Raw genomic sequence first — 13,441 nt, forward strand, 5'->3', positions numbered from 1 at the left:
TCTATTCTCTGCTGAATTTGTTCTACTTTAAGTGCAATATTGATTGTACTATGTTTAGGTAGGACTCACAATAGAATCCAAACAACCAAAATAAAGCAGAGGAGTAGATTTGCATTAATATTTGAAGCCATTGTGAAAAAAATTTATTTTAAGTTTTGGACAGCACGGACTGTTATTTTCGCAATTTCCGTACGATTTCTTTTGGTTATTTATTGTCAGTAGTTTCTCTTCGCATAATATTCGTTTTTCATGCAAAGCTCGCTTGTATGTTGCTGCTGCTCAATTGCGTTTGGCAGCTGACTCGATTGCTTGCAAACACGCTCAAAAGAATCTTTGGTCCAGAAGCCAGGCAAGTAGTTATGTATGTATGAATGTATCAGCACGTTTCTTTGCCTGTATCATTGAAAATATTTTTGCATGCCGCAATTTTGTTGTATTACATGTCACCTCCACTGCCAACACAAGCACACCAAGCACTCACATCCATAGAGCAGTGCATACAACGATGGTGCAAAGTTTCAGATTGCAGCGTCTTTTGTTGTGCAAATAATCGCCGCATGTTGTGTGTCGCGTGACATTTACCCCCTTTTTTTGCTGGCTTTTATTCTTGCTTAGTTGCAGATTTCTTCGCAGCACGCTTTGTTAGATGCACTGTGGTGCATGATTTTTTTGCCCTCATAGAACGTAAGGCATATATGTATATGTATGCATGTAGTAAGTACATTTGTTTGTTTTTGTTAGTCCACACATGCATAAATACGTAAGTACGTACATATGTATGTAGATTTGAAAATACATAGATATTTTGACATGCATGCTTTCGTATATAACATTGATATGCCTAGCATAGTTGCATGTTACTTAATATTTTACGTGCCGCGCTTTTGAAAAATTTTATCAGCTAAATTGTCAGAAGCAGAACTTGTTGCTGTTTGCATGGATTTAAAACTTATCAAACTTGGGTTTTCTATTTCTGGGTAAAATATCTTAAAGCCATTAGTTTCTCCTCCCTGCAACTGGCACCGAGTTACGCGCATTCGAATTTCGTCATTATCGGATAACAGAACACCAAGTTTCAAACCATCGGTTGGGGGATACGAGTCACTCTCATTTCCATGGTTTCTGCTCCTGCTATATCTGGACATGAGCCAACAGTACGCCCGGTAATATCGTGGCTCTAAAGCGGTGATGGGTATCACCTTGTCGCGGGAAAACGCGGCTCTAAAGCAGTAAAAAGAAGAAATAGTCCGAGAGAGCTTTTACTGTTCGTGAGGCCATATATAATTTATAGAAAGCTTAATTCACATAATATGTTTTAGTCTTGACTCTTATATAGGCAGCATCTTTGCTTTCGGAGGCAGCTTCCCATACCGCGACGTACCAATAAGGAAAAAATGACTAATTACGACGACAAAAATAGAAAAACAAAATTCTTTAAATCTTATCACACATACCCCTTTAATACTCTTTATAAACCAGTCCGCAATGTGACGCGGCGGTGCAATGGGGAAGAGAAATATTAATATGAGAAAGTTCCTAGCTGTCGTGCTGGCAGTTTTACAACATCTGGGTTTCCTTGAGTAGCTACAAAGGTCTGTTACGACGAAAACATATTCCGCAGGAGAACATTCTTAAAGCTTTGCATATAGACGCGCAGCCAGTAAAACCTTTCTCTGGTCACCACTCTTTTTTTACGATCCGGGGAAAGCTACGCAGCCAGACGGATATTATTATACTGGAACCTCTTGCTACAGACTGCCATGGAGAGAGCGGCGCTTATATGTATGTCCACTTTATTAGTTCACAGAAATAATCAACATAAAATATAGAAGAAACTCCTTTTAATGTTGCAATGCAGACCATTGCTTATAGTCGCACTTCATGGTGAACAAATCCTCCCATGAATCCTTTTACTGAATAAGTCGGAGCGGGTGTACGAGTCAAATCGAAGCCAGAAGCCTTACAGCGTGCCATCGTTGGGTACGGACAGTTGATGATTCATCGGTAAAAATATCCTTTGGCTTGGAACCCATGAGTTTACAAAGAATGCAAGGCTGACCGCAAACATAATGGAAATACCAAGTGTGGGAGGACTTATCTACACTTAGTAAGATAAACTGGTGGGATAAAGTATAGAGGCGATAGATGAAGTTTTATGTTCTCCACCCAATCCGCTGATTTGTTGTAGTGTCAAAAATGACGAACAATTTCATTTTTGTGCTTATCACGATGGTCACAATGAGTGTAATTCGGATAAACGTGACTAGATTTGTACTGTGGTAGGGTAAGAGCTCTACTCGTTTCCAGCTTTCCAGGTGACTTCACAGGATGACACATTTTGTTATCGATGTTGTAATCGATATTTATTGATTTTTTTTATGGATATTTGGTGTCGATATTTATGGATTTTTATTGGTATTTATCGATTTTGTTATGTTATGTTTGTTATTTTATTATAGATATTTTTATCGGTTTTGTTATCGATATTTTATTGGATGTTACTATCGATTTTGTTATCTATAGAGTATGAAGATAAAAACGAAGATAAAGGAAAAGAGAATAACATAAATGTGAATAAATGGTAGAGGTAGGGATCTACATAGACAAAAAAAAGATAAAATATGTATATTGGTTATGAGACAAAATAGATTTGTATGTAACTACGGTGACCATAAATATGGATTGAAAATGCAGGACAATTTTTCAATAGTATAAAAATAACAAAACAGTATCTATATATAATTCTGAACTCTAAATCCATTTTAAACTTTAAACATTAATTACGTTTTCTTTATCGGTATTCATCTTTTTTGAAATGAATACATATTTATAAAAGTATAGCAAAACATATTATAATTACCATAGCTTACACGTAAAGTGAACATCTTTAAAAGATTATTTTATAGGCAAATTTTGAATCGTTCAACACGAAAGCAATACAAATTTTTTCAAAGAGGCGCTTTCGAGATTTTTTCTCGAAAAACATTTTTTTTGGTACTTTTCGCAGTTATTTGTTGGTTGTATTTATGTGCCACTTACAATAATATATGATTTGTGCTCCAAAACATCTATATTTCTAATCCGATTTTCATTATCTTAGGCTCAAAATTTACGGTAATGATATGTCCTTTTTATCGAATTTTAAAAATAATGAAAAAATAAAAAAATAAAACTGTGTAGTTGATTGAAAATCCCACTTTTCGACTTTGACAACAAAATGCAAAATGGTCGACTGTAGCACTAATAACTTTCATTGAAATCGGTACAAGTTATATATTTTGGTAAGAGGCACATCAATTTTGCTCGCGTTGATTGGTAGATTGGGAAAATTACCAAACAACACTTTTTTGAAAAAATCCATCCGTTTCTGTTAATTTTATATAATATTATTATTATAATTATTATAATAATATAATATCGGATAAAATGCCGGACAATGCCGGACACTTGGAAAAAATCAGTACATTTTCAGGTTTATCTGTTTTGAAAATTACGCAGGACCGATCTTTGAATAACAGTACGGTCCTGCAAAAAACAGAACGGATGGTCACCGTAATGTAACGTAAGTTTCACTTCTCCAGTGTGGCCCAGGCGCACTTACTTTTTTTCTGTGGTAGTTAGTTAATTACTAAATTGAAAAGGTACATTAGAAAAATAGAGATACTGCGACCTGGATGCCTTTTTTTCCCCTTGATAAGTTCCTAATTCTGACGGCCCAAGATACTAACAGGTTCTCTAATAAATGCTTATAACTCATTGGTAAACGAGTTCCTGATGTTCGACTTTAGAAGAATTTAAAGTGCAGCAACGTCTCCCCCTCTTCAAAACAAACACCTAAATCCTTCTTGGCGGAGAGTTCAATCAACGGAGCGGAGGTGGTTACGACCGGTAAGCAAGATTTACCAAAAATAGACACAAAAGGTCGTGGTTATTCAAAAGCATCCGCTCCACAGTACTTACTGCGTTCTAAGTTTAATCACTGTGTCTCGAGAAGAGATAACTGAGTCCGCAAAATAGTTCCGGTTCCGCAAAAACAGGCAGTTCGCCGCCGACCCCGTTACCTTCAATCCTGCAGTTTCCTGGTACCCAGTGAAGTGCTACCGGGTTTCTTGCTGCCAAGAGTTGGAAGAGTGTCAAAGTATTCCCTGACCAGAACGAAGGTGATCGTGCTATCGGAAATGGCGCTTACGGCAACCGGGATTTCTGAAAAGGTAATGAAAAAGGCCTTTTTCTAACCATTTTCAAGGTTCAATATGGTACAGGTTGAGACTGTTACAATTTCATCGTGAAAGATTGTGGACCAAATGCTCATCCCACTCCATTGGGAGTGTGCCGGGTGCACAGACATCCGCACCTGTTCCGCCTTCTATTTGTGGGGTCAAATTGAGGTCTGGGATTTTGAACTGAAATTTTCAGATTATAGCTCCTTTCGAGAGTAGTGTCAACCTTTGCAATTTGCTAAAACATAAAATGGCAGTCTATTACACATTTTTTGGCCACCATACAAAGGAAGCATAAGTTACAATCGGTCGGACTTTGGTGTGATATAGCCATTCCAGTTCAGAACAGCTTTAGTCGTCCCATGTTACCCATTGGCACAGCAGTTACATATCTCGCATAGAGCTGCACTCGCAGTTCGTCCGCGTATCCGACAGCATCGTAACCAGCTTCTTGTAAATTAGTTTATAAGTTATCCACCACGAGAGACCTGAGGTGGGATTCAACCGATTATTTTCTTCTATCAGAGTCAGTAATGCTCAACATAACTGAACTAGTATAACTGTATCCACCTTAAGCTTGTTTTGTTGACTCCATGCCCCCGCCCGGAGAGAACATAGAGTCAAAGTTAGCGTTGACAAAAGCACCCTTACAGTACACAGTTATTACTTTACAAAAGTATAAGTTTGTTTACATATCTATGTTTGTATGTACATACTAGGATCTATACTTTAAATGCGGTTTAGCATAAAGAACATATAAATGTAAATGTAGTAAGTATTTACCAGTGAGGTGTCATATGTGGTTTATCATATTAAAGTAAATACTAAAATAAACGGATCTCAGACACTATTCAGCCTATATCGGTGAAGGTTGCATGCGTTGCATTTTCATTATTTATTATTAAATATGTACATATGTATATATTTGTTTACTGCTTCGAAATAAATCATAGGAGATTTCAACGCAATTGAGCGTAAATATATATGTACATATCTACATGTGAATTAAGATTATTTAACTTTCTCTTATTTACTTTCTCTTCAGTAAGCACTTCAAAGTGCTGTAACAACTGTAATTTTTTGCAAAATCATTAAATTCGAAATGCATAAATAAATCGGCAAAGCAGCACAAACAAATACATACTCGTACATATGTATGTATGTATGCTTATTGAAACATGTACTTAAGGTTCGCATATAATGGAGCACAAGTACATAGATATTTTCTGAATGTGTAAACAAGTATACGCGTAAGGGTGGTGCAAAAATGCATGCGAAGAAGTAAAGTCGGAATTTTTATGCTCTCACCCCCTAGGGTTATTCTATAATGAAAAAGTATACCCCAAAAGCTGCAGAAAATGCCAGAAAGAGCAACGGGGGATAAATAAAAAGCTTTAGTATTAAAAAATGGTTAAATAAACAGTTGGGTATTTTTATTAGAAGCATCATGAAGAGAATAAGAGTTTCCCGATCTTGATTTTCTACGAAAAGTTTTTTCCCCATATAAAATACAAGGAAAACTTTGAGCGACCAGTAAATATTCTTTGATTTCAAAATAACAAATAATACTCTATTTTTCGATAAAGAACAATCCTAGGAGGTGAGAGCATTAATATTCGGACTTTACTTATTTTGGACCACACTAATGTACATATATGCAAATTTTTATATATTTATGCATGCACGCATACATGTATATATGGAGTAACTGAAGTAGTAAAGTTCTTCAAGAGATCCTTTGTGCTTGCATACGATATTTATAAGGACGACTACAGATGTAGATAAATATCCATATGTATAAATATATATGTATGTATATTAGACTGTACCACAGAAGAAAGTTCGCCGCAGACCATCGAATCTGAAATGTTGGGCATTGCAATTTCAAAATTCATTTCGGCGACAAAAACGAAAGTAGGGGTTGCCTTTTTAACATTTTTCGTTATATCTCCGACATTAACAGTCGGATCTTAAAGTATGATTATCTATATTCTTGTTCCAAAGCTCATTAAACTTATGCACCTCGTTTTGGTACTTATCTACTAGATATCTGTTCGTATTACCCTAACGTGCTACCCTAATGTCAGTAAATTACAACTCTCTAAAAATTAGTAAACTTTTGCTGAGGAAGTATTTCGATTATTCCAGTGGAACTTAAAGAAAAAAAAAATGTTTTTACTGCCGAATGTGTCACCGAAAAAAGTAAAAAAACGTTTTTTGTCCAAGAGCCGACTTGCAAAAGGATATTTTAGGCTCAGGGGAGTATGGCGAATTTTTTTTTGTTTGCTTGTGGTACGGTCTAAGGTACCTACATTTACATACAAACATACGTGGTAGAGTGTTCGATTATTGGCCTTTTTTCCAAAACCGGATTTTGAGTTATTCGAAAAATTGAAATTAAAAAAAAAAACCGTAACCCGATTTTGAAATTAAGGAAAAATCGGATAAATCGGTTCTAATTTTAGTTTTCATACAGTTTTTAACAGATCGATAGCTTTTATTATGGCCCTTGCACGGTGCAAAGTGTGTTCGATCTTTCACTCAACCCTGTGGAAGGGAATGTTTTGTTCGGTAAAAAAAATCGCTATATTCGATACTCAAAAATCAATATTAAAATAAAAACCGACTGCACTAAGAGGCAGATTAAATAAAAGCAACCATAAAACTGTCATATATTTAAACTTCTCTAAGAACCCATGCAGACCATCAGAATTTCAGTTAGTAGAGTTTACATAGAATTAAGAATTATTTATTATCTACTTACTTATTAGTTTATTTCCTGTGTGTTTTCTAATGTATTCTATGTGTCTTCATACGGACCAATTTTTATTGTACCAAAGATAAACACAGAAGAGAGAGGCCGAGAAGAAGAAGAAGAATAAGAAGAAGAAGAACTCTTTGTTGATAAATAAATTCAAATAAAATAGGTGTCGAAAAAACCGGCGCAAAGCGGTTTTGAAAAACCGAGTCAATCACCTATTCAATCATCCTATTCTGCTCGTCTCTTGCTTATGAGCCTCAAGGCCTTCGGAGCTCGCAGATCTAGGACAGGCACAGTACCTTTACCCATTATATCATAACTGGAGTCATTGATTGTCCCTACTTGTTGGAAAGGATTCGATTTAATGTTCCCCAGCGATCTCTTCGGAACTTCTACCCTTTTTATGTGGATAACTTTAAAACTAAGTACGCCAGTAATGCTCCCATTACTCGCGCTTTACGTGAATTGAATTCCCTTATTAGTACTGCTGATCTGGATTTTTCCCTTTCAAGGACTGTTTTTTGAATTTCCTGAATTCTTTATTATAGTTTTATTGAAATATATATGAAATGTATATTAATAGTTTGTACTAAGTTACAATTGTTCATAGTCTGTAAGGATTGAAATTCATAGACTTAAATAAATAAATAAATAATACGTGCACACGTGCACACAGTAAGGGTACGTTCACACAGAAAGCGGAGCCGAGCCGAACGAAGCTGTTCCGAGTTAAGTGAGGCTTTCAAATTGCTGTAGCTATATGAAAGTGTTCATACAGTAAGCTTTTTCAGAAGCGTTTTGGAGCGGAAAGCAAAGCAGTTTTTGATTTTGAATTTTCTATTTAACTTTTGAGCTTCATGGCGCTGCTGCAAACAAGATATCAAATATTCAAACAAAATAAAATTTTACAACTAAACTTTTGAACAAAATTGAGCAAATATTTTTGTGGCATCTTCCCAGCCGAGTCTATCAGAAAAGCTCCGCTTCGCTTCAATTAGTGTGAACACCAGTAGCTTCGCCTTGTTCACCGTTGCCTCGCTCGGCGCCGCTCGGCTTTCTATGTGAACGAACCCTAATACTTTCATAAGTGTAGGTATTTATCTTTTATTACATTCAAAGCTCCTAAAATAAAGAACATAGCCTTTTAGGCTTTGTATTCGTTGTTAAACGTGCATTAATAGCATATTTGCACCTATTATTTTATGTACGTAAATACACGCTTGAGAGCTCCTTGGATAATTTAAAAAGGTATGAATGACTTGTAGTATTAATACCGGTGATTGAAGTCGTGGTATTAAAATACCTTTCACAAGTTGTTGCAAGAGAAGAGTAGAAGTGTGGCATGCAATGGAAATCGCGGAGGCATGCTATTCAGTAATTATGCAAAAAGCGAGGAAGACAGTGCTAAACTGTTAACATATTTACAAACATTTATACAAAAGGGGAATCGGAAAAATGAATGTGTAACATTTGACTTTATTTTGAATATTTTTGCAAAAATCTACTTACATATATCAAGTTTACAGCTTTTGTTGGGCCGATATCAATCTAACTGAATATATGAAGAAAAGTGCACAATTTACGATTGTTCTTAATTACGCATTTACCAGTACTTATTACGATAAGAAAGTCAGAAATTTCACGGAAATCCTTTCTTTTATGCGGTATTTCTTTTATCAAGACTTACACAATATGTTAGTGTTTGGCCAAGCTTCTTCTCCGATTTATGGCGTGCACCTAGATGTTGTCACATAAAGCGGAGGGAACTGGACTCGACTTCAGAGCCTGCGGAATGGTAGTGCACACTTCTAAGCGTTACACCGCAGCGGACACTACTACAGATATAAAAAAATATCAACCTGAAATTATACAGGTAACATAATATCCAGAAAAAGCACGATCCTGACAAAAAATTTAATTAATTCGTTCTTAACGCAATATATATTTCTGAGTAGAAACATAACGAAATCCAGACCAAATTAGAAAAAATTAAAAATGCAACACATAACAACATTTTTTTTTGAGTTTTTTGTGTAGATTTGGCCGAGCCTGGATTATGTCTTTCGCGATTCTGTATTTAGGAATTTTGTCTTGTAAATTGTATTCCAAACGGTTAAATGGTTCTTCTCATAATAACCATTCCGTGGCGGAAGCTGCAAAGTAGGATATAGATACAATTTGGTGGAAAACTTTGTAATCTCTAGGTATAGTCGAGTAGTTAGAGATCCATAGTGATACCCGGTAGGATAAACGCTCAATCACCAGCCCGAGAAACATCCCAAACAAATATAGAAAATATGTTTTTTTTTTTAATCAGCCGTGCGAGGCGGCGTGATCTTTAGGAGGGACCTTTGTGTTAAAATATCAGGACACTCCGCTGGCTTGGCCATGTCGGTCGGTTAGACACCGAAGCTGCAGCTGAGAGAGAGTATTCAACTCGGAACGCGCTGGTGGTAGCAGGAGGTCCCCCACTGCGATGGAAACACCAAGTCGAGAAGGACTTGGCTTTACTTGGCGTCAGTTGGCACAGAAGAAAAGCGTTGGCGGTTACCGCGCCAAATAAGTAGAAGAAGAATATGCAGAAATTACCGCTACCGGGGACTAGGAAATTCGGTGGTTGTAATAACACCGCCCTGCATGAATTTACCTTGACAGGTCGTATATGCATTTCGGTTTGTTAAACATTGCTCTCCGAGACCAAAGGTGAGAGTCGAGTGGCGAAGATGTTGATCGTCAGTTATGAAGGTAGATTTTCGATGTTGAGCTTTCTTTCCATATACTGATGTGCGTTTATTGATTAGAGGCGTGCGCGTGGCTTGGCTGCAACAGAGCCCTCAGAGTGTACGTTCATCTAAAGCACAGCACTGTCGATCTGGTTTCTGATTCTATGCTTTGGAAGAAACCACGTTGCTTGATAGATATTTTTATATAGGGGTCAGGTGTGGCATACTACCATATTTCGCGGCACGGTGAAGCCGGTCAACCCCAGTTCATTATTGGACGTTTCGTCGTAGACGTTGAATTTTCTGGCTGATGCCATACTTTGCCCGTTGGCATTAAAATCTTCATGCAAGATTTTCAAGTCCTGGCGAGAGCGAGATGTTGAAATTCAGCCGGATTGTGGCTGGATGCTCGTCCATTGGGGTGTAAGGTAGTGCCCGTCGACGCAACGAATTTGTGCTTCTTAACATGGTAGCGGTAGTAGAAATATTTCTTGCGTTGCCTCGCACAGCGCGATTCTTGGACGGCTATGATGTCTTTCTTAGTCTTCATGAGTACTTCAACCAACGAGACAGCAGTGTTTTTATTTGCGAAATCTTACAATTTCTTTGAATCGCAAACATTTGAATGCATATAGAACCCTCAAGAGGACTCAGTTTTCGCTTAATCCGTAGGCTCAATGTGTTGGTGGTGCTTATCCAATTTTTTTTTTACTGGTCCGAGTCTTCAAAACTTTGAAGTAAGAATTGCCAGTGAAAAGTTCTGTTACAGTAAACAGAAAACTCTTTGTGGGTTGTGCATAGTTCTTGTACTTTCTTCTCGCTCACTGCGGAATCGATATTTGCTGGCGAGATTACGGAGGTAGTCAGCACAGTTTTCGAAAAAGTAACTTAAAGAGACTTCAAAGATAATTTCAATGAAAATTTCTTCTATCCTACCAGAATATGCGACTTGAATTGAGTAGCGTAGCAACAATAAATGAAGATACAGTCTTACAAAGCTACATGCTTGCATTGTCATCAAAATTAAAAGTATTGTTATGAACAAAAAAAAAAGTTGTTGCACACAAACATACCTACATAAAAACACATATCTCTGCATATTTATGTGTTCATATATATACATGCAATTTTAGCGCTTCATTGCCCTTGCTACAAGCCCACAAGCCATGCGCTGCTTCCATGCTCAAGTGCACGGCAACACACTGAGCTGCTGCACCGCACTCTTCTGAAACGCATGCATGCACACGTGCAGGAGTATGAGTATGCACATACTCACATGAGTATGTATGTACATATGCGTGTAGAAGTTAAAATCAGTGCGACGCAGAGGGCGGATATTTGCGAAAAGCTAACAGAAAACAAACAAACAAACAATGTCAAAAGGTCATGAAACTCGCATTCGAGCGAGAGGATGGTCCTCAAAATGCTGCTGTGTTTTTCTTTAACAACTCAAGAATTGCAGCAATTTGTTTACCATAAGCGCGACAGACCTGCGGGTGGCAACGCCAATCTGCAGATGCACGGTTAATTTTTCTCTGACTTTCTGTTGTTTCTTGCACGATTTTAATTTTTTTACTTGTTAATTTTTTGTCTTCGTATGCAATTACACGGCAATGTGCTGCGAGAACATATTTTGCCGAATTTTTTTATCTTAAATTTATTCTTTAGGGTACTGTTTCATGTGAGTACATATCACGTATGTGCATACAAGTCTATGTACATATGTATGTATGTATGATATTTTAACCCTCTTAATTTGTGTTTGTTTATGTGTAATTATTCATTTATGCTTTAAATGCTGCAGCTTGCAATCAGAAATTATTTGCCTCATTTGTTGGGACAACGTTTTTAACTACATAGGTATGTAAATACATTCGCTTTTTAATCTTAACATTCTAATTCTTCTGCCACAGCTCCCTGTTCTCTAGATTCAAGTAACGCTTTGCTAACTCTACGTAGAACTGAATCGAGTACTTTTAGTGCTAAAGCACTTGAAGCGGTTTGTATGTATGTATAACCTGCCTGTTTGAGCAGGAAAGGAGCTTTTGGACCAACAGTCGGGCGCATGTAACATTATAGTCTGTAGTGGCCAGTTTCAGCATCAAAAATCTATTAAGTTACGTGGCCGCTTTCTTAACAAACCGCCAGCAACATAGTAACTTGACTTTCACTCCTGGTCTCAATAACCAGCATTCTGCCGCAATTCTGGATCGGTATCGAGCTTAGAAAGGCAGGAAATAAAAGCCCAATTATGGGAGTTCCAAATGCAGTAATAGCGCCAGAAAATTATACTAGAAAGACCAGCGACTTACGCAGGGTTTAGACCAGGGCGAACTTCTGCAGGAGCGATAACGGCGAAAGGATGACTGGTATGTAAGTGGTACCAACGACGGATATCGTGAAGATGATGACCCAGATCACCACAAATATAATGGCGGTAGTGGCTAAAAATAATTAAGAATCCGAGTGCTGCCTCCACCACGATGCTAGTATAGTGCCCGGTGACATTAATGCCAGGGTGGGTGAAGAAAGCAAATTTGGTCCGAAAATTTACTTCACGACAATACCTCTGGAAACTGAGGTGATCGACTTTTGCCTATACCAGCAACGAAACATCCATAAAGTCACTCGAGGTTGGAAATTTGCGGGAATTGCATTTGTCTGAGTTGGCATCGCTGGCTATCACCAACCGCGCAGAAACATCTGCTATAAAGAACAACAACACCAAGGGAACAACAATACCGGTATATGTATTCTTCTATTTTATGTACAGTACGCCCTCGCTAAAAGCAATCTGTAAAAAACAGGGCTGTGGCGTTGGTTGAGGTTGTTGCAATAACCGAAACTTCTTCCAAGTCTGGTATACCAAGAGATAAACCGTCCCCGATTTGGTAGGTCATATTTTTGCGTTCTTCAATTAAAAAACATTGCCCAACATATTAGAGGGGGTGGACGGGTGGTCTAGCACACCCTGTGTATGTATCGATTGAGCTCAAATTTTGACACATAATGTATAAAATCCGCTTCGAGGATTGTCTTTATCTTATTTTTGACAGAGGAACCTTTTAAACTCAAAAGAAAATTACCGAAATTATAAATTTCTGAGAAAATGGATTTTCCAAAAATTATGTATCGGAAGTTTTTAATAATCTCATTTTGATCTTATGGTATAATTGAAATGGTTCCTAGGTTCAAAATTGTAGCAATGTCCAAAACCAAGCACAAATTATGCAGGTTGTATTAGGTTAGAGTGCGTTGCAAATTCTTAGCGTTCCACTTACAAATGCTGGTTATGATAAAGATATAAGGGGATTTTGATAAAAAATAAAAAATGAGAACATTTGGCGCTAACATTTCTGTTGCGGTTATGGTTCGATTAGTTCAAAGATAGTTCAAATTTTTTGACATTGTACTTACAGTGTTTGAAAACTATTCTGCTACCGACTGCAAGATGAAACATTGGCTCAGGCGGTCGCAATTCACAAGGATTGGCAATTAGCAAAATTTTTAAAAGTAAAAAAATGGTTTTGGCCATTCTTTTTTATTCACCCTTCACTAGATACCAATATTGTGACATTTTAATTATGTAAATAATATAGGTATTTAACTCATTTTGATCTCTTTCACCTTCAACGAAAATAATATTTTTTTCAAACATCGATGAATTTCGAATATTACTACAACCGGTAAAAAAACTTTAATTTCGTCGCGTCCGAACCAGTGATGTCGCATGCTTT

The sequence above is a fragment of the Rhagoletis pomonella genome, unplaced genomic scaffold (assembly GCF_013731165.1).
Source record: "Rhagoletis pomonella isolate Grant_MI unplaced genomic scaffold, Rhpom_1.0 Rhpom_scaffold_00010, whole genome shotgun sequence".
NCBI classification, from domain to species: Eukaryota; Metazoa; Arthropoda; class Insecta; order Diptera; family Tephritidae; genus Rhagoletis; species Rhagoletis pomonella.